General features: G+C 31.9%; 1 long non-coding RNA gene across 1 annotated transcript; it reads left to right on the forward strand.

Moving 5' to 3' along the window:
- Positions 1 to 12,047: 12,047 nt before the first annotated feature.
- Positions 12,048 to 14,521, forward strand: LOC112098969. Its single transcript, XR_002906007.1, has 3 exons — positions 12,048 to 12,570; positions 13,143 to 13,206; positions 14,249 to 14,521. It is a non-coding gene; the product is annotated as an uncharacterized LOC112098969 (long non-coding RNA).
- Positions 14,522 to 24,501: the final 9,980 nt, after the last annotated feature.

Genomic DNA, 24,501 nt, shown 5'->3' on the forward strand with positions numbered 1-24,501 from the left:
ATATGAAAGACCTGGGAGAGATAAGTTATATTCTTGGTATCAAGTTACTACGAGACCGGAAGAATAAAACTTTAGCCTTGTCTCAAGCGGTCTATATCGATAAGATATTGGCTAGATTTAGCATGGAAAATTCCAAGACTGATTTATTACCATTCAGACATGGAATTACATTCTCTAAGGATCAATCACCTAAAACATCTGAAGAGATAGAGAGAATGAGACGAGTTCCCTATGCAACAGCTGTGGGAAGTCTCATGTATGTCATGCTTTGCACTAGGCCAGACATCTGTTTTGCGGTAGGGATGGTTAGTAGATATCAATCTAATCCTGGACCTGAACACTGGACTGGGGACAAGCCTATAATGAAGTATCTGAAAAGAACTTAAAATTATATGCTTGTGTATTCTGGTGATAAACTTATTCTAGTGGGTTATACTAATTCTGATTTTTTGTCAGATAAGGATTTTAGAAAATCAACTTCCGGCTATGTGTTTACATTGGGAAGTGGAGCTATTAGTTGGATGAGTGTGAAACAATCTTGTATCACAGACTCAATAACTAAAGCTGAATATGTGGCTACATCTGAAGCTGCAAAAGAAGCTATATGGCTCTGTAAGTTCCTACGAAATCTTGAGGTGGTACCTATTGTAACTGCACCCCTTAAACTATTTTGTGATAATGGTGGTGCGGTAGCTCAATCTAAGGAACCAAGGAACCACAAGAAACAAAACATATTGAAAGGAAGTATCATCTTATAAGGGAATAGTGTAGAAAGGTTATATAAAAGTGCCCCAAATGGCATTAGATGCTAAATGGCAGATCTTATTACAATGGCCATTAGTGGGAAACCTTTATAACCTGCACTTAGAGCCCTAGAGCATGTGCAATATGCCAGATATGCTTTGAGAGCTAGTGGGAGATTGTTGGGAAAATATGCTCTTTAAAAGCATATGTGTTTATTTAATTGTAATAAACAATTTTTCTGATTAATAAAATAAATGAGGTATTTTATTCAAATATCTTAATTGTAATAATATTTGTATTAAAGTCCATTTAATCATATTATATGTATTTATGTGATCACCATGTGGATTCACAGAAGACATAAATATAAGTTATCTTATGATTAAATAAATTTAGTTCGCAGTTGATAAATAAAGTTGGGCACTTTATTTAGGTATAGACTGTAATAAATTCATTGAATGATTTGTCTTAATCATGTATGAATTTATTGATGTAGTATGACTACATTGAACAGGATCACATATGAGATTTAATTAACTTTGTAATAACTGTCAGACTTATTAAATCTCATAGGCGTTGATTTTACTGTAATCTTAATCTTGAGTTAATTATGATTTCATGATTGTGATTGTTATTTCATTTGAGTTACCAATGGGCACGACACATCCTTGTGGTCAAGATTACCCGGTATCTTGGTGGGAGCAATTATGAGTATTGGAGTTATGGATTAACAATATAGAATTTGTACAACACATCTCTTGATAGGTTTTCGGTACTTGATCATAGAATTCTCTGGCCAGAGTGTGTCAACATATTTAGTATGTTGAAAATGATCATTAGAGAAAACCAGTAAGGATCAAGGAATAAGATGTTATTAAATTGATTGGACAGTTGAGATATCAATTTAATTAACGATGTGGTACAAAGGATTGTGCAGTAAAGAAATCAATGTGGCTTGGGACGAATTATTATTCGAGCATACAATTATGGAAGTCAGTTCCAATCTTTTAGTGGAGTAGATTTGGAATTAAATAATTGGGCTAGTTTAATTACAGGCCTAATTATTGTAGCCACTATTGTATGTTCCCAAATGATCCCCGGGTTAGCTCATTTAATTGACTGCACCACTACTGGACTAATAAGTAAGATAACTAGCTATTTGGGTCAAAAGCCTAAATATATCATTTAGTGAGAGGCTCCATTTAATTAGCTTTTGTATAAGGGGCCTTATGTTATTTTACAAGGTGGGTCCCCTATTGAAAAAGAAAATAACGTGAGTTTTATTTAGAGCATTATTTGGAGCCTAGGGTTTTCACTAAAGGGTGATATAAAAGGCTTATTTTTTCCTAAAGAAAAAGACGGAAGCCACTTTATACAGATCAGAGAAAAAGATTTTTCTCTCTATTGTTGAGAGAAAAATTTTCTCGTGCTAGTTGCTTTGGTAGTGATAAAGGCGCCCACACGTTAAGTGCAGATCGAACCTGAGTCATAACCTGGAAGATCATTGGAGACTGTTCGTGATCTAACAAGCGTGGTGGTGACGGATCGTGATCTAACAGGAGTGGTGGTGGCGGATCGTGATCTAGGAGCCTAAAACACTTCAGCAGGAAAAGCCAACTCGGATTTTCAAGGTACGATTTCTGGATTACGTATTCCTATATATTATATGAGAGCGGTCCTTAAAAGGTTTTATAAAAATTTAAAAACCTAATTTTTCCCCAACAGACGCCCCCATAGCAATGAGAAAACCAAGAAAAAAAAAGTTGTTGTCTTGAGAGGGTTGATGAAATGGTTCTTGTGAGCAAAAATGGTGGCATGTTGAAGTGGGGTGAGCTTTGATTTAAGGACGTCAATTATCAAACAAAACAGAATGAAGTCTAAAAACACATTAATGTTGTGTTTACTTGCTGGAGTGGGAGTGAGGAGTGTGGATTTCTCCCACTCCAGCGTTTACTTACTTAAAATGGGGAGGGATTGGGAGTCCCACTCCGTGGGCCCCACCCATTTTTGGAGTGGGGAGTGGGAATCCACTCCCACCTCTCCCATTTCTATCCTTTTTTTTATTTTATGTTTTATAATTAATAAAATAAAATAAATAATATTACATTTATTTGAATAATAATATTATATTTAACTAAATAATAATTTACATTGATTCTAAGTTAAAATTATTTTAAAATAATATTATTATATTAATAGAGAATTAATAAATATAATATTATTATATTTATTTTAAAAATAATAGTACTATATTTATTTAATATTAATAATAATAAATACTTTATTCTAATAAAATATTAATTTTGTACTAAATAATATTATATTATTATTTTATATAATAATAAATTTAATATAATTATATTAAATAAAATAAAATAACATTTCATTTTATATTAAAATTAAAATTAATAATTTATTGTTCATAATTAAGAATATTAATAATTATAATAAATTTACAAATATAATAAAATAAATATTATTCATTAAATATATTTTTTATTAGTTTTGTAATTAAAAACTATAATTCTTTAAATAAGGATAAAATTGTAATTTGAAACTATTTACTCCCAATCCAAGACAAAGTAAATACATAAATTGGATTCTGATCTCCATTCCATGCTTCCATTCCAGTGTAAGTAAACAACCTACTCCCACTCCCACTCCACACTCCCAATCCTAGGATTCACAATCCTAGGATTCCCACTCCTCAGGATTTCCAATCCAATCCAAAAAGTAAACGCTACCTAAAAGAAAAGGAATTGTTGTGTTTGTGTGTGAGAGAGAAAAAGAGAGTGTATGTATTTGTTTGTTTTATTGAGAAACGAAATGATGAAAAAGGGTGTTAGGAGTTGACTGTTAGAAATTCTGTGTGAAAATGTGAGGATTCAAGTCCCTCAACCAACTTTTGAAGGATATATTAATTAACACTAGCTAATTGAAATTTGCAATTATTCAAATTAGTGTCAAAATTACATATCCACCAATATTGCAATTTGCAATACTCAACTGAAAATAGTTTTATAGGAAAAAATAGCATTAACATAAATTTTGTTCTGTATATAGGTAAAAAGAAATATATTTCAAACTCCAGTTAATTTTATATGTAGAAATATGATAAAGATTAAATTTTCATCCATTTGATAATTAAGAATATATCTAACTAATTAAGAATGCTTTAACAAATCAACGGATAGCATAGTCAATAAAATCAAAATTATATACTTGCTGAGTTGATTGATTATTTTTTTCCGAAGTAATTAACTCAAAATCTTGAAAGTTTCTTTATACCTAATGAAGAAATATGGTATCCAACATTGCTAGGCGGTGGTTTTAGGCTTTGGAGAAGCTAAAATTGTAGAAATGAAAGTATCTTTTTTGCCCAAATTTTTACTCTCATAAGGGACTTTTACTCTATTCACATTTCATAAAGGGAAGACAATAAATAATTGAATAAGAGATTTAACCTCAAAATATTATGTAGAAACTCAAACTGTTGTTCTCATAATTGTTTATGAGGCCACTCGGCCTTTTGTCCGAGTGATTGCATTAATGGCATTAAATTGCATAGAACGTAGGAAATTGATCCACCACCATCTAATTATAACATCACAAATAAATAAAAGTAAAGATGAAATGGAAATTAATTGGAGCTTTTACCTTGTTGCTATACTTGGTAATGTCCACCTGATTTATGATCCCGATTAGAATGCCTAAAATTACTGCTTTCTTTTTCTTGATTGTATCATCATCACTTTTGTGAAATTTTAAAATAAAAAAAAAAGAAAAAAATGAGGGATGCTGGGTCAATCACTCTTTAAACAACTCGATTGGACACGCGTTTACTACATTGTTTTTTTTATTTTATTCATAAGTGATTATCCACTAACTACTTATTTTTTCACACATGTTTAAACATGTACAAACTTTTTTTTTTTCAGAAAATTCTCCTTGAAGTTGACATTATTTTCACTCGTCCATTGTGGCCTAAACTCTATTAGAAATTTGTTAATGTCATAAGGGTAAAATTATCATTTAATTTTAACAAACAAAAACGACCCCAAATCAAATAAAAAACTCAATGCCACAAATTATCAAAATGTAAATCCATTAATTCAACTGAAAGAAAAATGCTCAGCCTTAACCCTAACTCTAACAGCCACACACTATCAAAATCAAAATGAAATTTTATTTAATTTTTAATCAAATAATAACAAAAAGATGCATCACTGGTGAACAGTAGCTAGTGCCGGTGGCGTGGTGTGGCAAGGCGCGGTGATGTCAGGATTGGGGTTGCCGAATCTACTCGATCCTGCGTTCGGTGATGTCACGCAGTGGCAAGATAGCTGATCGTGATTAAAGTTGGTAATGAGTGAAAGACAAGAGAAGAGGCTACAAATTTTATTTGACTGAGAAGAGAAGGTAATGAATTTTTTTTTTTTCAGAAAGAAGAGGTGAGACTACAATTTTTGTTGGAGGCTGACCATTAAAAAAAGAAAAGAGAGAGAGAGAGACAGAGAGAAGAAGAAGCTGAATTTGGTGCAAGTGAGTAAGAAGACTGGTTTTATTTTGAATGAGATTGAAGATAAGCTTTGTGCCTTGCTGCTGCTGATGCTTTTTTTTTGTTTCCTTCGTTCTTCTTCTCTACTACTACTTTTTTTTTTTTTTGAGAAAGTAAGCCTTTCCATTGATTAAAACTGGAGAATAACATCCACAGCGGGAACTGGGCAGTTTCCTATCCAAAGGATAGGGTCTACACGATCTAAAGCTACCTTTGCCAAGTTATGAGCCATGACATTACACCTTCTTGGTACAAAAAGAATAGATGCCGTGTTCTGCCCTTTTAAACATTCCTAAATTTCTTCTATGTTCCATGATATTTCAGCTAAGCTGCTCTTCCTTTTCAGAACAAGCTCCACAACTTCTTTAGAGTCTGATTCAATAACAAAATGGGCACAATTTGCTTCTCTACTATTACTACTTTGCCTAAATTCTTTTAATTTTTTTGTTTAGTGTTTGGTTTTGATTTGGATATTGGATTGAGTTTGGGATTAGGTTTGGGTTTTAATTCTTTTAATTATTTTCATTTTTAATTTTGGTTATTTTGTTTCATTTATTATAATTTTGATTATTTTTATTTTTTATTTAATATATAAATTGTAAACAATAACCAAAGTCATCTAATACTTTTGTCATTTAGCTCGGTTTTGTCATTTAGCTCGGTGAAATAGTAATTTTACATTAAAGGATCAAAACAATCATTATATTAATATTATGTTAAATTCTCTCACAGTCATAGACATTAGACGATAGTAAAATAATGATATATTTTGTAAACTTTCAATGGAATTCTGTAAAAAATAAAAGATTTATATATTTTTTTAAAAAATTTAAAAAATGGGTGATCGGTAGATATTACCCTTTTATTTATCAAGCACATGTGTCATGTCTTGTCTTTTGAATTTAATGCTTTCTTTTATTTGTTTTATTACCCAATTTGTTCAAAACAATTACAGTTATGCCACTTGTTCAATTTATATAATTTTAGAATATTACCTTTAAGTTAACAAAATTATCTAAATTTTTATTAGGATTCGGGATCTCGTCCTGAACCATATAGAGTTCAGTTCAGTATCATTTTTTAAAAAATTGATTTAAAATTAGTTGAGATTTAATATAAAATTTTATCCCAATTTATTATTTAGAATATCTGGAAATATCAATCAAAAATCTTGATTGCCTTGACTATTATTTTAATTTTTAATTAACTAAATTAAAAAATCATTTATCTTAAAAATAAACAAAAATAATTGACCCAAGCATAAACCCAACAAATTCACTACTTTGCATTCACTTTTAAAGTTTGTTTATTTATTATTTATTTTTTAACGACATTTAGTTTTAAAGTTTAATTAAACTAAACAGATGAAGAAGAAAATAAATTAGTTTGTTGATTTACATATTAAATTTTAGATAATGAATGGATAAAATCGGGACGTTGGCATTTAGAATCGCAACTTGCAACATAAAGCAAGAAGAGTGTGTGAGTAACAAGCTTTACCATTTCTCTCTTATATACATATTTATTAGGATGAGTTGAGACTTGATATTTTTTTCCCTCTCTCTCTTAAAATAACTTGTTTTTCAATTTTTAATCAGGTATATATAAGAACCACGTTGGTCTTGGGATTTGAACGAATTATCTTTAGTTCAAGTGAAAGATAACAAATTAACTTTTCAAAAAAAAAAATCATAACAAATTATTATACAAGCCAAAAAAAATTTATTCACGATCAACTCTTATTATTATATCAGCAAGTTACTAAAGGATTATATTTCTTTTTTCTTTTTTTTGGTCTGAACCACGAGGTGGTCCTAAGTGGGCCCCAACTGTAAGAGGCACCTTGAAGTCCGTACCACAACTTAGACTAATCTTCACTCGCACCAGGTCGGTTTGTAAAGGGTAAAGTACTGGCCAAAGTGGTGACTCCATACGAGAACGGGGCTTGAATCACTGACCTCTCTTAAGAAGTGAAAGTGTCAAACCACTTACACCAACCAACTTTGGTTTATAACACTTGTAATAATTCAAATTATTTCAGTCACGACAATTACGATGATTTTTCATTTGCTCGATGGCATGGGGCAATTGCTGGATACGAAAAGGCCCAGCAATCAAGCCCAACAGAAAAAGGACCAAATGGAAGCCCAATACTGTTTCTACTCTTGACACACAAGACACAGCAAACGGCATCTTCTTCAAGCAAGACTTATTAACACATTTATTAATTTTATTTCTTTTAATTTCAATAAAAAATTTGATAACAAAATAGCTAATTTGAGAAATATGGTCAAGAAGTGTGTGCAAATTTTAAAAAATAATAAAATAATAATAATTTTCATAAATTTATTAATTGTATTTTCTAATTAAAAAAAGATATTTTTATGTCTATATAATATATATGAGGTTATACGTGGAACTGTATGAAAGATCAAACTTTTCAATATTAAATTTTACAAAAATATAGTATAGGATTAGGTGATTTTCACCTAAGAATTTTTTTTTAAAAAATAACCAAACATCATAATTAGTTTTAAATTTCTCAAAATTTCTTTTGAACCTCTCATTTGCTTCTCAAAATAACTTCTTATTTGTTGACATAAAGGAATAATGCGAAAGTGCCTCTATTGTAAATTAAATTATTATTATTATTGTAGTTGTTATAGAACTTTATTTCTTGTTATACTCATGATACACTCATAAATCACAGCTTATAATGATTTGAGTGGGATACAAAAACAAAAACCTTTAGGACAGATTTGTTTGTTTTCATTTTTACAACAAAATCCATTTTTAGATGGACAATCCCTCACACAATCAGAATCTTGGGTGCAACGAATTGGTAACCCTCCAGTGTAGGCTTCAGCACTTGGTAACTCAAAGATTGTGATGCCTGCAAATTGAGGTCAATAATTCATGATTATAGAGAAATGAAATAAAAAGCGAAATGTGTTAGTAATTAGTAAAAAAATATACAAAGAAAGAGAGATATTTGGGACATTGACTAACCATATGCAACGATCATGAGAACGACCAAGAAAGTTAGTTTAAACGAGACTTTCTCCATTTGCTGTAAGAAAAAGATTATGCAGGATGTTTCTTTGAGTGGGAAAAAAAATCTAAAAAAATTGTATGCAAGAACTTTGTTCTTCACCTAATATTTATAGAGATGTAATATACAAATGGTAAAATGGCACACCCAACTTCTAAGTTATTTTATAGAAAAATCACAACAAATCAAATAAACTTGCAACCGATTAATATTCAAATCATTAAACCTAGCCCAATAGGAAACAATAAAAAAAAGGAAAAAAAATAATTTTTTTCATTTTTTTCCAGCTTCGCATTAACAACGCAGACACATTTTCCGTTGTTGGTAAAATCTCCATCCATCTTAGCTCATAAATTTAATTACATCATTACAATCTCTCAATCAACATCTACACAGTACATGTAAGTTGATGATCCCACTATTAATTCCATTTCACGTTGATTAGGGTAAAAAAAAAAAAAAGGAAGTTTTCTTGTATTCATGTAATTTCTATAATCTCTTAAAAATTCCATATGAAGTAGGTCTATTTTGCTATTAACTAAATATCCCAGATTTTGTATTATTGAATCCATTTATTGCCTTAAGGCTATATATATGCATATTTTTTAACTTTACTTTGAACTCATCTCGTGCCATTGAGTTTTTGACTTTCTTCTGTTTATTGCTACCATTTTTAAATTAAAAAAATTGATTCAATCGATGGACTTATTAATAATTGATCAACTTAATTTCATTTAATTGATCAACCTAGTTTTCTTTCATTAACGTTTTATAGCATGATTCATTCGTGATATATATTTACAACATTTTTTTTATGTGTCCTTTGCTTCAATTCACTCATAATAAATCTTAAAATCATTAACGACCATCGTGATTTAACTATAATAGTCTGAAAACAATATGAAAAAAAATATAACTCTATGGATAATTCAATTTTAAGGGTATTATCAGACAAATCATTGCACTAACAATTTTGATTGTTTGCTTACAAAAGTAAAATATGCATTTGTATAACTGGTTTTGCAATAAGAAAAAATGTTAAAAGGTACCCCAATATTTTCTTTCAAGTTTCAAGTTAATTATATGGTTGCTAAGTGAATTAAGAAAGTAACCTCATTGGCCTCTCTTATAATATGGATGTCTTTTGAATTATCTTAATTTAGAATTTATTGACATACACTAATTGATAATTAACTTTTTTGTTCTCATAAGTGATCTTCTTCTTTATGCTTCACCAATGGTGACAACATTTTAAATCAATAAGATATTCATTATATTAGCAGAAATTACGAGGGATCTCAACGAGAATATTAGAATAACCCAAAATAATAAAAAGGATGATTGTGGCTTGAACACTGGTTCTCGCCACAAGTTGGGCTGGTTTATGCTCAATCCACGGCCATAACATCCTAGGAAAAGTTGAATAAATAATATTTTGTGAGTTCTTGATGGAGCGAGAGTAGCGGAAGCAAAATTGATTGGGTAAGACAAAGCGGAAGTGGAATTGATAGAATAGAAAACACTAAATATCATTCTAATACTTGACCAAGCCAACGCGATTAGGTTACGTTTTAATCGAAGCATGATTAGATATCATTTTAATCTTAATGACTCAATAAGATTTTTAATAACGCTTAAAGCGAAATTATATGACGTTTTAATCCAAACAACTCTACAAGAGATATTTTGATAGATAATTCCAAAGGAAATTATAAAAGAGGAAACTAAATTATAAAAGAAGAAACCCACTTCCCTAAATTAACTTAAAAAAAGGGAAACTAAATCGCAATTATAATGGAAATAAAATATACTTTTTCTAAGTTAACTAAATCTCATGCCTTAATTGACTCTAATAAAAATAGAAAGTTTAAAAATAATAAAATACCATAATTGACTCTAATTAAAATAGAAATCCTAAAATAATAAAATTTTGGAATTTTAAAATTTCTAAAATAACGTCCTACATTAGTTCTAGTTGATACTGTTAATTTTGCAGAAAATATTTTTTAACATATTAAAATCTTCATAAATCTTTTATAGACCTTTCCTCATTTAGGCCTTCTCGAAAAGCTAGAACTTACAATCAAACTTTTGCCCCATTATATGACATATGTTAGTAAAATTCATTTTTACAAATGATAATTCTATTCACCCCTTTCTTTATATTTTCTAAAAGATCTAAAATTTTACTCCCATACTTACGGAAAAATTCAACCCTTCTAATGATAGGCGATGGTGATGATGAGAGAGAAAGAAAAATAAAATAAAATTAATTAATAATATAAAAAATTTTAATTATAGTAATTTTAAAAATAAACATTTAATACCCATAACTAAGACATCGTTGAGTTGGGTTGGGACCCCAGGCATGGTCATAGCAGGTATGAAACTTTTTCAATTGTCCGGTTCCTTAGTTAGCTCCTCAAACTTCAGAAAGTATACATTTCCGAGGAGGTGTCTTCACCTAAAACCAAATCAACTTATTTGAGCTCAACAAAAGTTTGTATCTCCCTCTAAGTAACATATATTTATATGGTCTCAACATACACCTAATATTGAAATTCTTTTCAAAAGCATCACTTCATTCAATGAAAAGCACATTGGCCATTGTATTTGCCGTCTTTTACTAAGCGGGTACCATCAAGATCAACCACTACACCACTTTTTATGCTACTTGAAAGAAGATTATAAATATTTTAGAGTTCCACAAACTCTATAATATAGAAATTTAAATCAGTGCACTACACATAAATTTCGTACAGAAAGAAGATTCAAACATCTCTATAAACACAAACTCTCGAGATGTTTTAGAGTTAAACAAAACTACCATTTCATGCCTAGAAAAAATGTAACAATTTTTCCCGCTAGAGTGGTTAATAATCAATACGGATTTGCTTCAAGTCACCGGAGAGGCTTTTAGAGCAAATGCAACAATTTTGGGTTCTAAAATTTTGCTCTTTAAAGCGTTATTTTGGCTTAGTGTTTCAATTATCAAGAAGAGGTACAAAGATCAATGGCTCCTACTATCCTCGTTTTAGCTTAATATATATCTCTCATTTTAATAAATATGGTTGTTTCTTAAAAATTTAATTAAGATCATTGGCTTTGAGTTACTACTATAGGATTCCGAAAATGATCAGCAGCCTATTTCTTCTTCATCTTCAAAATCACCCAACAAACCAAAGTTTGTTCAAATTTAAATGTCCCTGCTATATTAGTACTAACGTTTGTCTCAAAATTTTGCTCGATTAATCCTTGACTTCAAAAGGAACAACGATCTTTTCCTATTCATAGTTCCTTTTTTTTTTAACTCATATTTTAATGAGTGGGTAAAATTGAGTTTTAAATTTTAATGTTGATAATCAAGCCAGCTTTTTTTTTTTATTTACGATTAAGCCAACTTTTTTTAATTAGATTTGAAAAATTAGGAGAGTTTAGGATAGAAAAAAAAAAATTAAGAGAGAATCCTAATCTGTAATACCCCACACCCGATTATTTTTGACCCTTCACCTATATAAATTGAGCGCGATTAAACGCTCGGATAGTCGGATTTTTTTTTCGTCACGGGTCCGGTATTAGCTTAATTTGTATTAAGCTTAAGTGGAAAAAAAAAAAAGAAGAAAGAAGAGGAAGAAAAAGTCGGGTTTTATATATGGAAAAAGGGGGGAAACTGTTTTTGAAGAGAAATGAGAGAGAGAAGGCACGAGAGAGAGAGAGAGAAAGAGTTTGACCCGACATTGACCCGGATCCGACCCGGAAACCCGCGACCTTGACACGATTGTATCTCCCGATTCCGGCCACCTCACCGGCCGAGCTTGGTATCGATCTGAAGCTTGGAAGCCGACCGTTATATCCCAGCTGTCCTCGTCGCCGGAAACCGACTAGAACGCCGGCGATTTGAGCTCGAAAACTCGCGGCCAAAACCCGTTTTCCCCGCCATCGATTTCGCCGGAGTTTGGGCACACTTCCAGCTAGGTTCTACTCCTCACGTCACCAGCATCATTTTCCGACCAACCTCGTGACCCGAAACGGCCGGATTGCCGGCGATCAACCACTTGGGAAGCTCGCGGTTTTGGAAGCTCGATTTGCCGCTGTTGCCGCGCGTGGGAGGTCACCGCCGGCACCATTGGACTCAGCGTGGCTTGAAATTTCAGTTCTGAGCTTCCCGTTGCCGTCGGATGAATTCCGGTGACCGTTGACCGGCAAGGGTATTTTGGTAATTTCACAGTCTAAGGGCAATTTTGTAATTTCAGATTTTGTGGGTATTTTGGTAATTGCTGTAATTGAGGATAAAGTTGGTAATTTATGATTTTGAGGTTAATTTGGTAATTTTGATATGAGGGTATTTTGGTAATATTGAATTCAAGGGCAATTTGGTAAATTCATAAACTTGAGGGTGAATCTGTAATTTGTGGAATCAATGGATAATTTGGTAATTTTAAGTTAGGGCAGTGAGGTAATTTGAGATTTCGAGGGTAATTCGGTAACTTAAGTTGTTAAGGACATTTTGGTAAATTTACGCTCCGAGGGTAATTTCGTAATTTTTGACATTGTGGTTATTTATGTGATCTGAATTAAGGACAATTTGTTAATTGAAGATTCTGAGGATAATTTGGTAAAATAATGATGTTGGGGGCATTTTGGTAATTTTGGTATGTAGGGGTATTTCGGTAATTTTGTGCATGCGGGAATAGTTTATTGTTGATAGATATTCGTTTCGAGATTTATTATATAAAATTGGTTGTATTTCAAAGTTACGGAGAATGATTATGGCGTTTCCTTGATTAGGAGGATTCGCAAACGAGAATTTAACCCGCGGACGTTGTCGACACCGAGTCTGGACATTGTCACTGTGAGTGGAATATACAAAACCTATTTTCAAAGTACATGATGATTTTATGATACAGTGCAGTATGTTTTGATAAATAAGTGTTTAATGCTTCGATTTAATGATTTTCTAGAAAATTGATTTTTATTTATGTGTTGATATTTATTGTTATTGAGAATGAGTTTGATTAATGATTTTACTATCGATTTTGAGTAAATGCATGAGATTAGAATTGAGTAGATTTGAGATATGTTGAATAGAAAGAAAATGAGATTTCAGATGTGATTATATGTTAATGTACATGTGTATAAATGTTGTTTTTGAAATCATTAGACAGTACCCTTCCCTCTAGATACAGAGATACAGATATGAGATACAGATCAGTTATTGAGATACAGTGATACAGATATGGGATACAGATCAGTTATTGAGATACAGAGATACAGTGATACAGATATGAGAAACAGACAGTTGAGATACAGGCCTTTGGGGCCCGTCTGAGTACACACAGAGGCTTTGGGCCGTGTACTTGGGCGCTTTTGTCCTTTGGGGACTAGATTATGCATGCATAGATATGATGAGATATGAGATAGTATTTCCCTATCTATCCATGTAGCTCCGGGGCGTGACGTTACCTAGATAGTGCGTCATTGCCCGTCCGTTGAGGTCCAGATATGATAAGCTTTTTTCCCATCTATCCGTTGTAGCTCCGGAGCATGATGGTTCCTTGATTGCCCGTCCGTCGAGGTCCGGATATGATAAGATTAGTCCCCTGGGTACTTGTTTGATGATAGTTTTTGGTATTCAGTATTTGATATGATAAGTATTATAATTTCATCGATTTTATGCAGATTTATGTAATATAGTATTTCGGTGATTGATTTGACTTAAATAAGTTTATGTAAGTTCTTATGATATTTTGATGAAATTGATTTGAGAAATTGATTTGAGAAAGATTGAATCATTTTAAATAGATTTATTTATTTGTCAAAAATTACTATCCACTCATTGAGCTTACTGAGTTTTATACTCATCCCGTTTTTATTATATTTTCCCCCGCCCACAGGAGATTTGCAGGTACATCAGTCGACCCAGTAACGATAGTTAGATTTGAAATTGTGGCCACATGATGGTGACAGGATGTCGTAGATTTAATTATTTTGATATTTGGGATATTGCGAATTGTATTTATTTATTATATTTTGTAATTAAGGATAATCATTGTATTTTAACATTAGAATGATTTTGGGTGGTATTTGGTATGTTGGCTTGAGAAGTCGGTTGTGGAGGATGGATGAATATTGAATTATTTTGGAAGTATTGTTTTGTAAATTGCAGGTTGAGAATTATAATATGAACCGATATCTAAAGGTCCGGCTTCTAAATCAAATAAAAGCTTATTCATAATTAACCCCCGGCGATGCCCAAAAACTCTATGAACAAATTATTATACAAGCAAGTTACTGCATAATTATATTTCTTATTCGTGGATAGCACTTGTAATAATTCAACTTGATTTTCTTTCAATGACGATTATAGCATGATTCAGTCATTCTATTCACGATAAATTTTTATTTTTTTCGTGTCCTTTTGCACCTTGGCATCAAAGCACAAAGTACAAGGGGCAATTGTTCGATATGAACTTCATCACCGGCATGGTTAACAGTAACATGGCCCAATAAGCAAGCCCAAGTGAAAAAGGACCAAAGGGCAGCCCAATATTGTTTCCGCTCTTGACATCCAGGAAATCAAGCAAGACTCAATAAAAACACATTTATTAAATATTATTTTTTATTTTAATTTCTCAAAAGAATTGATAACAAATAGCTAGGTTGAGGAGTATATGTGAATTACAAAAAATCATAATAATAATTATCTTCGTAAATTTACTGATAACATTTTCTAATTGAATAAGGGTATTTTCTAATTGCTATTCGGCTTGCACAATTATCTTCAACACTTTGTAGGCTTGGTTGCTTGGTCGTTTTGATTTGTAGACTTGTAATGGATTCAGAGATTTTTGTTCTTTGAATAGTGGGGTGTTCCTTTCGGGGAAAAAGGGAAAAAAAGAAAAAAAGAAAAATAGAGCGATGTTGGCTAAGCAAGGTTGGTGAATGGTATTTGAACATTCTTTGGGCTGAAAGCTCGATACTTTAAACACAGTTCTTTTCTTACCGCAAAGCATGGTCATAACCCTTTTCTTATATCTGTTGAAGTCTTCTATGAGGGCATGGCGTTCTTGAACGAGGTATTTGGTGACATATTAAGTGTGGGTCACGCAACTCACAAGTGGATGTCTATCACGGCAATTGGATTCCACTGCTCAAATATTTTCGCGCAGTCTCTAGTGCTTCGTTTTGATACAAAAGTGTCTCCTTGTGCCAATGGATAGTAATCGTAGGAATAATGCTTTGTTGCGGAGTATTTTGTGCCGATGGATGTTGAATCCATTTTTTGAATTCATTTGCCTAGTACTCCAACGGCTAATGAGGTGTTACGACATTTTGCGAAAGATGGCATTTCTACTGTTAAATAAGGGTGTCTTATGTCTTTGGCTTGGGAGAATATGGATGTTGCGAAAAATTCTAGTAGTTCTTCAAGGGATCGGAATAAGATCTGGCATTTAAATGTTCTTTGGAAGGCCAAATTCTTTTTGTGGCAGGGTTACATAGTTATGTTTCATTTAGTTAACGGCTATTTGAATTGAAGAAAGGGTTTGATGAATACAAACATAGGACAGTGCAGAGATCGAAACCAAACTTTATGTTAGTGTAAGGTGCCCAAAATCTTTTGCATCGCTGCACTGCTTAATTCAAAATGTTCTTACAAATGCCTTTGGCGGTCGGTCACAATTTAATATATTACCCAATGGTGTTCTGTGTCAAACTCTATTTTGAGATTTTTGTGTTGAACTATTCTTCTATGGATGTTTGGCAAATGGTTTTGAAGGTTTTTGACACTTTTGGAGGACTGATCTTGAATTCTTATGTCAATTATCATGCTTTATATGGGTTGAGTGGTTCTACAGGAATAGATATCAATTGTCACACACGCACACAATTACACGCACACGCTTATATTTGCAATGTTGTAAATATTTTACAACACTGATTTTATGTCAAAACAAAGTTAAGTTTATAGTTTAATCACTACGGCTTCCATCAAAACAAAATCCTGAATCTGCCGTTGACTAAGAATGCTCGAGACTTTTTTATTAAATGAGGTCCTGGGGATAAAATCTTAGGTGAAACAATCCCATAGGACCCGCACCGTCATCATATAGATGTGGTGAGATTTTCTGATTTTCAAATTTAAATTTGACAAACATGAGAGACAATGATGGTGGGACTGAAAATTTAAATTTAATTGGACGGTGCCATCCCTCTCTCATGTTTGTCAAAATTTAATTAATTAAATAGTTTAACATAAGTTTTTTTCAACAGCAAGACAATGTTTGTTTTAATGTAAAGTCAGTGTATTACGTCAAAGCGAGAAAGGATTTGCTATTGGTTTAATAATATGGTTTGACACTAAACTGATTTATTATTGTGATAATTGTCTTATTTTTCTTAGTTATTTTGCGAATGTGATTAAACCGATTAAATTGGTTCTCTTTAATTTAGTTTAGCATATACATAAATGTATCCCTATAGCAATCTCTACGGATAATACACTCGCAGATTGATCGGTCAAACTCTCGCAAAGTTTTAAAAAAACTGAAGTAACAAAAATAAATTAGTCCGATCATTGACCTGACTAGGCTGGAATGCAAACATTAGCATGTGGGTTCATTTTTTTTTTTCCAAGTAAATTTTTTTTAATCTCTACAGTGTGAGTAAACAGCAATGCAATTTATACCACACAAGTAAAAATAATTGAAGAAAATAAATAATATGAAATATAAGAAAATTAATGATAAAATATGGTTATATTGGTTTGAATAAGAAAAATATTTTCGTATAAGAATTCCAATCTTATGCAATTTATACCACAGGAGGAAAAATATATAATTAATTCAATCCAACTTATTCTAATTATTATTATTATTTTGAATATATAATTATTATTATATAGATGTGGAAAAATATATAATTAATATTGCCAGTATCGCATACAGTTGCAAAGCTACAGCCACTACTAAAAAAATGACCTTTACTAACACTTAGTTTCTGACACTTTATAAAAAGTATCAGTAATTATGTACATATGCACCATTTTCCGCTTTTAACAAACAAATATTATAAATTATTGATACTAACGTGTCAGTAAATTAAATATTAAAAATCACTGATACTAAAGTATCAAAAGTTTAAAAAAAATAATTAGAATTTGTAAAACTTTGAACTCGAACCTAAGACTTCTAAAATTTAAAATACTTATGTTTGTTCCGCAAACCATCAGACCGATAGAATTAAGACCCAAATATTATATTAAAAGATTAAAGAACAAAAATTAAAAAACAAAATCCCCAATCGATCTCTTCCCCTCATTTCGTCTAAGTGAATAAAACTTACAAACGAAAACTTACAAAATCCCTAAATCTACCACGCCGCCGACGCACCCAAAACCTCTCCTATCACTGCCGTCACTCGACTACCCACTGCCGTCGACTCCCATGCACCAAAGTCTGGTCTCTTTTGCTGTCATCATCTCCTGTGCACCAAAGTTCAAAATCCCCTGTCGTGAAAGTTCAAAATCCCCTGTCGTGATTTATGATTTTGTGTCATCATCGGTAATAAATCCACTGTCGTCATCACCCTAAGGTCGTAACAGCTTCCACCCATCATCAATACTCAGCTATTCATCATTGGTATAATATATCAGCCTTTGTGGTCGCTGTTGTACTACCTCAATCTCCGTCGTCGCTTCCGTACTGCCTCAATCTCTATTCAAGGTAAGCTCAATCTTATGACTGCCTCAATCTCTGCCTTTTTTAATTTATTTCTTTCATTGGTCTTCTTTCTGTGCTCTCCTTAATTTCTAATTGACTACAATTACAAATTAAGATTTATTTTGATAATTTTGTTATAATTATTATTTTGACGAGATCAAATTTATTTTGAAATATTTATAAAGAAATTTTATTTTTCTGTCCATTATCGCCAACTTATTACTTATACATGCGACGTGATAGAATTTACTTACCGCACACATTAACTATACTGATTTTGATGAAGTATTGCTCTTGAACATGTACTAGAATTATTGTTGCAATGAGTCTTTGATTATCGACATGTTATTAGCATCTCTTAATAGAAATATCTAGGTTATCCATGATGACTTTAAATTGAAAAATGGGCTTAATTGAAAATGGCATGATGGGCAAATAAAAGTCATGAACAAAAAAGTGAAGTGGAGGGTAAATGCAGTAGCATTAGGCATCTGGCGGCAGTAGAGGCAAGTAGGTGGAGATGGTCCTGGTGGGTATTGTAATGTAATAAAGAAAAAAGGAGTGGGTTGCAGTTGTAGTTGCCTATTGTAGAGTGAGAGGGACTCATGAACCCTTTTGTAATATTAACAAATATGTACACACATAAGCTATACATTTGTCTATGTGTACTTAATTCAACTAGATTTGGATTGCTATGAAGTCGGGTATGAAAATTATGTTTGATTTTAGTTTTCAATGGAAATTTCAAAGAGAATCCCACGCCATTGAAATTTCAAACAGGGAGGAGAGTTAAATGGTTGTTTCCCTTTTTTCTATTTGGTTCTTCCCAAGTTGAAATGAAAACGAACAGTAGAATAACATGGTCTTGATTGGGGTGAGCATTTGACTTGGTTCAATCCAAACTGAATCTAATTGAGCTGTATTATGGCAGTTCGGTTCAATTCGATCAGGCAATAAAAATCAAATGATTCATGTGATTTATTTAATCTATAATAAATATGAATAAAAGTGTATTTGAAAATAAGTGTAATATTATAAACTTATGTTGTTAGGGGAATTATTAGAGATTACAAAAATGGTAGGAGATAACAGTAACAGAAAAATTGGCAATCTACCTTGGGAAAAATGAAGAGAATAATTCTTCTTGCTGCATTTCTATTGTCAGCATTTGGTTTTGCTACGAGTATGTATACTTATATCATGGGAAGAACCAGAACTGCAACTAGAGTACATAGGCAGATGCAACTAGTTAGGACTGCGGAAATTTCTTTCTCTGTGGTTCAATTAGTTGTTACGCTTGCTAATTTTATTCTGGCAGAATTGGGTGTCAAAAACAGCTTTGATGCATATGTTTTCTCACTAGTCTTTGCTATAATTGTTGCTGCATTTAATATTATATATGCTGGGGGAGTTTCCAATTCATCAGGCTTTGCCTCTCCTATTGCCCCAGCTGCTGATCACCAACTGTGAAATTCCCAGGTATGATTGTGAATATAATTGTAAATATCAAGCTGCACTGGGGGAATTCATGTAAGCAACTCATCACCTCTATTACCTCCTACAAATTTAAATAAACTTGTGTTAGAATATATGACGGCATGGCAATTATGCTCGAGTCTAGGATTAATTTGTTGTCCCTTGGCTAATTCTAGCCATATGCTACTTGATCCTAGGCTATTATATGAATCAAGGCATTCATTTAATGTAGGGGCTCACTAACTATATAACCCCTCTTTTGTACATTCTTTTATATGTTGAAATACAACTTTGCATCAATTGTCTCTCTTTTACTTTTTAGTTTGCTTTCTTTTTGTCTTATTACAAGTTGCATGAGTCGACAAACTTTTGAAGTGTTGTGGAAGAAGGCAATATAAAAATTGTGAGATTCCATTAACTTAAATGCATTTGTAAATTAGTAATTCAGTCGTTAAATGACTATAAAAGATTTATTTTATAATTTATATTTATAATGCTAGAGTGCCTCTGTTAGATTTAGAAATCTTTTATGTAATTAACGATTGTTTTTGTAGTACTATGGCTACATCAGAGCTGATATCAAATATTTGATTGTTTGTATCTTTTGTAGGTTCATAACCCAAGTATTATTGCTGAGGACGTGGAAGCAAACAACAGCTTGTCTATGGCCTCATGTACAGATCATCAATTGCAGAATATCCAGGTATGATTGTGAACATAAATGAATCATCAAGCTGCACTGGGTAAATTCACATAAACAACTTATCACCTCTATGAGTTCCTACAAATTTAAAGAAAGTTGTATGAGACGTTAAGCTTTTGAAATATTGTGGAAAAAGGAAAACTAAAAGTAAAACAACATGCCCTTGATTGGCCTTTTGTCTTTTTTCAGGGCTCTTTATTTTGTTTAATGCCGAGTTACAATTGGCAAAATGAGTTGTTTAGAAATAACTTGATTGGGACCATTGTAATTTTATAATTTTTGTTATAGTTTTTGCCTGTAATAAGAGAATTAGAGACTTTTTAATGTGAAATGGCACATTACAAGATTATAGTTGAAGGTTGGCTTGTATTTGGTAGCATTGATTTTAGTAGAATAATAGAATTAGATGGAACTGAAGGTAATCTTTATTAGTAAAACTAGTATTTGCAGTCTCTAACTCCACTCAGGCAGCATAGTTTACAGATAGTACCACTATGTTTTTAATTAAAACTTTAGCTTTGTGTTTTTTTGCTTTTTTGTGGATAAATTTTAATTCATAAGTAGGTTGTAAAATTGAGTGTTCTCTCTCTATACATATACTTTAAACATTAAAAAAAATTTATATGATGATTAAACAATATGAAGACTTTTTATTTTATTTTAAGTCTTAATTTTTATTAGTTACTTCACTTATGAATTAGCTTGACTTAATAAAAAACCATTAGGGCCCTTCTTGCTTGTTCATCTTCTGTTTTGCTTTCAAAGCTTCTTTTGTTTCAATTTTAGGATTTTGTTCAAATTACTATTATAAGTGCTTAATTATAAACCTTCTAAATATCTACTTTTACCTGTCCATCTTCTACTGCTCATCACTCGTTTATGTTTTAATGGGTTTGTTGCAAAGTTGTTATTAGTGGCAACATGTTACAATATTGTTGCTTTTACTTCACTTTGATGAAGATATACCTATTGAGGTTTTATATCTACATCCACATTTGCATTAAAGTGGTTAGTGTTGGTGTTCACAAGTTGCTTCGGCTTCAAACATCACTATATAATCATGTAGATCAACACTCGTTGAAAAATTTTTCTTATTAGCATGGTTTTCAAGATATTTAGTGTTTGCCTGTATAATTTTGGATAGAAGAGTAACATTATTGGAGTTCATTTCAAGTGCATAAAGTGTTTTGAATTGTTATCACACGAATATATTTAAATGAATGATAATTAAGAAGTTTACAATTTAACTTTTGGCGAATAACTTCTTGTTTGGAAATTAAAGTTCAAGGGAATTGATGAGTACTCGATGAAAGAGCTCTCGCAACTTCGTGATCAATAGGCTACATAAGTTGCCAAGTTAATTAAAACCTACAATCGCGAGGTAATATATGAGTAATTTAGGACCACTTTTGCTTCCAAATCTCTAAGACTTATTTTTTGTGGTGTTCTAATTGATTTTATGTGCTTGTAGGTGGGGGAAAAAAATGAAGCCACGTATGGATATTCAGGATATTCTTGTGCTTATTATTGTTGGTTAATGTTCGTTGAAATTGAATTTAGTACTTTGTTGCTTAAAACTTGTCGAAAACTTAATTTGATACTTATGTTCTTTTTTTTTCCAAACAATGATGTAGTTGAATTATGTTAATTTAAGTGATGTATTTGGGATATTTATTATGTGAATTGTGTTGGGAGATTTGATATATTTAATATATTTATTTTTTTTAATTGTAAAACAAACTGGAAAAATATAATTAAAATAAAAATATATTACTAACCAAAAGCAGCATAACATCACTAAATACTGACTCAATTTTAAATATTGATATGTAAATAGTATCATTAAATGTTTACACTTCGTATCATTATTTTAGTGATACTATAGTGACATGAATTACTGACACGTAAATAGTATCATTAAGTACTAACGCCATAGTGTCATTATTTTGGTGATACTAGAGTAACACGAATTACTGACACGAAAAACGCTGACACCAAAAATTAGTGTCAGTGTGTTCTAGCTGGAGCATTACTGACACAATTAACAAGTGTCAGTAAAAGTTATTACTGACACTAAATTGGTGTCAGTAAAGCCCATTTTTCTAGTAGTGAGCCTTGCAGCTTGAACAACCTTCGGATAGTCTTGACTCTTGAATCCAAATACTCCGCTACACTTGAGTGTAGCCAATGAACCGTGGTCCTTCCTTAGCTATAATATGATCCGGTGATGAAGTATCACATATGCAATTTTTGTAACGGATAGACAAGATGAATTTAGGTGAAGTGAAAGCATAAAAAAAAACATACCACATAAATGAATCCCTTCATGATATGTTTAGAACAGAGTTTTATACAAGGAGCCGGTATAGTGTCGAGCTCTCAAAAGTTGTCTTTGGCTACCATTTGGCAAAAATTAAATAAAATAACATATTAATTTAGAAATTATAGAAAAAATATTAATAGTAAAAAATAAATAGAAAATAAAAGAAAGATATAATATTGTCAAAATCAAGAAAAAATTTATATAATAAATTAAAAATGTTTGTTTCATATATTATATGTGATGTGTCATATTTAACATCAAAATTTTCTAGATGTTTTGTTATTTTTCTCAACTTTGTTATTCTAAATAACCCAAAAAGTTTTTTTTCCCGCCCGTTTTATGTTTGACGTCCTTATTGCATGTTTGACCCCCATTCTTACATCTTTCACGTGACCTGCTGCATGTTGACATGGTTTTCATGTTTAACCTCATATATTACATGTTTGTCCTCACTTGTTACATGTTTCATGTGGATTGTTGCATGTCTTAAATAAAGCCAAAAAATAAAAATTATCCCACCAATTTTATGTTTCACGTCCGCGTTGCATGTTTGATCTCCGTTATTGCATCTTTTATGTGAACTGTTGCATGTTGACGTGGTTCTCATGTTTAACTTTATGTGTTGCATGTTTGACCTCAACTGTCGCATGTTTTACGTGACCTTTTTACACGTAAATTTCATGTTGTATGTTTGACCTCACTTCTTGCATGTTTCACGCGGATTGTTGCATGTCATGAATAAAGCCAAAAAATAAAAAATTTCCCACTCGTTTCACGTTTGTATACCTCCATTGTTGCATCTTTCACGTGAACTATTGCATGTTTCTCATCTTTAACCTCATCTGTTGCATGTTTGACCTTTGGTGTTGCAAGTTTTACCTGACTTTTTTACATGTAAATTTCATGTTGCATGTTTGATCTCACTTGTTGCATGTTTCATGTGGATTTTCGCATGTTTGAATAAAGCCAGAAATGAAAATTTTCCCGGCTGTTTCATGTTTCACGTCTGTGTTACATGTTTGATCTTCATGTTGTATCTTTCACATTAACTGTTGCATGTTGATGTCGTTCTCAAGTTTAACCCCATCTGTTGCATGTTTGACCCCATATGTTCCATGTTTTATGTGACCCTCTTACATGTAAATTTCATGTTACATGTTTGACCTCATTTGTTACATGTTTCACATGGGTTGTTGCATATCTTGAATAAAGCCAAAAAATGAAAATTGTTCCACTTGTTTCATGTTTCACGTTCGTGTTGCATGTTTGACTTCCGTCGTTGCATCTTTCAAGTGAATTTTTAATTTTTGCACGTTGATGTGGTTCTCATGTTTAACCTCATCTGTTGCATGTTTGACATCAGATGTTGCATATTTTACATGACCTTTTTAAATATAAATTTCATGTTATATGTTTGACCTCACTTGTTGCCTGTTTCACTTGAATTGTTCCATGTCTTGAATAAAGAGAAAAATTGAAAATGGGTGAGGAAGACAAAGTAATAGTGCATATAATCACGAAGTTGGCTAGCCAACTTATTTAACAATGAATCTAGTGGTTAACCACTTCCACTCCAGAGACACCCAACAATGAAACGACTAGCCAATAGATTTAACGAAGAATTAAGCAGTTTATCGCTTCCACTCCGGAAACACTCAACAATTAAGTGGTTAGTCGACTAATTTAACAAGGAATCAAATGGTTAACTGCTTGCGTTCAAGAAAATAGCTAACAATGAAACATTTAGCCAAATTGTTAAGCAAAGAATTAAGCAGTTAGTTGCTTCCACTCCAAAAACAACTAAGTATGAAACAGTTACTTAGCTTATTTCACAACAAATGAAGCGGTTAACTAGTACAACGAATGTTTGACGTTGATATTTCATGTATCACATTGTCTAACACATGTATAAATATCATGTTGCAT

This window comes from Citrus clementina, unplaced genomic scaffold (assembly GCF_000493195.1).
Source record: "Citrus clementina cultivar Clemenules unplaced genomic scaffold, Citrus_clementina_v1.0 scaffold_4, whole genome shotgun sequence".
Lineage (NCBI taxonomy): Eukaryota > Viridiplantae > Streptophyta > Magnoliopsida > Sapindales > Rutaceae > Citrus > Citrus x clementina.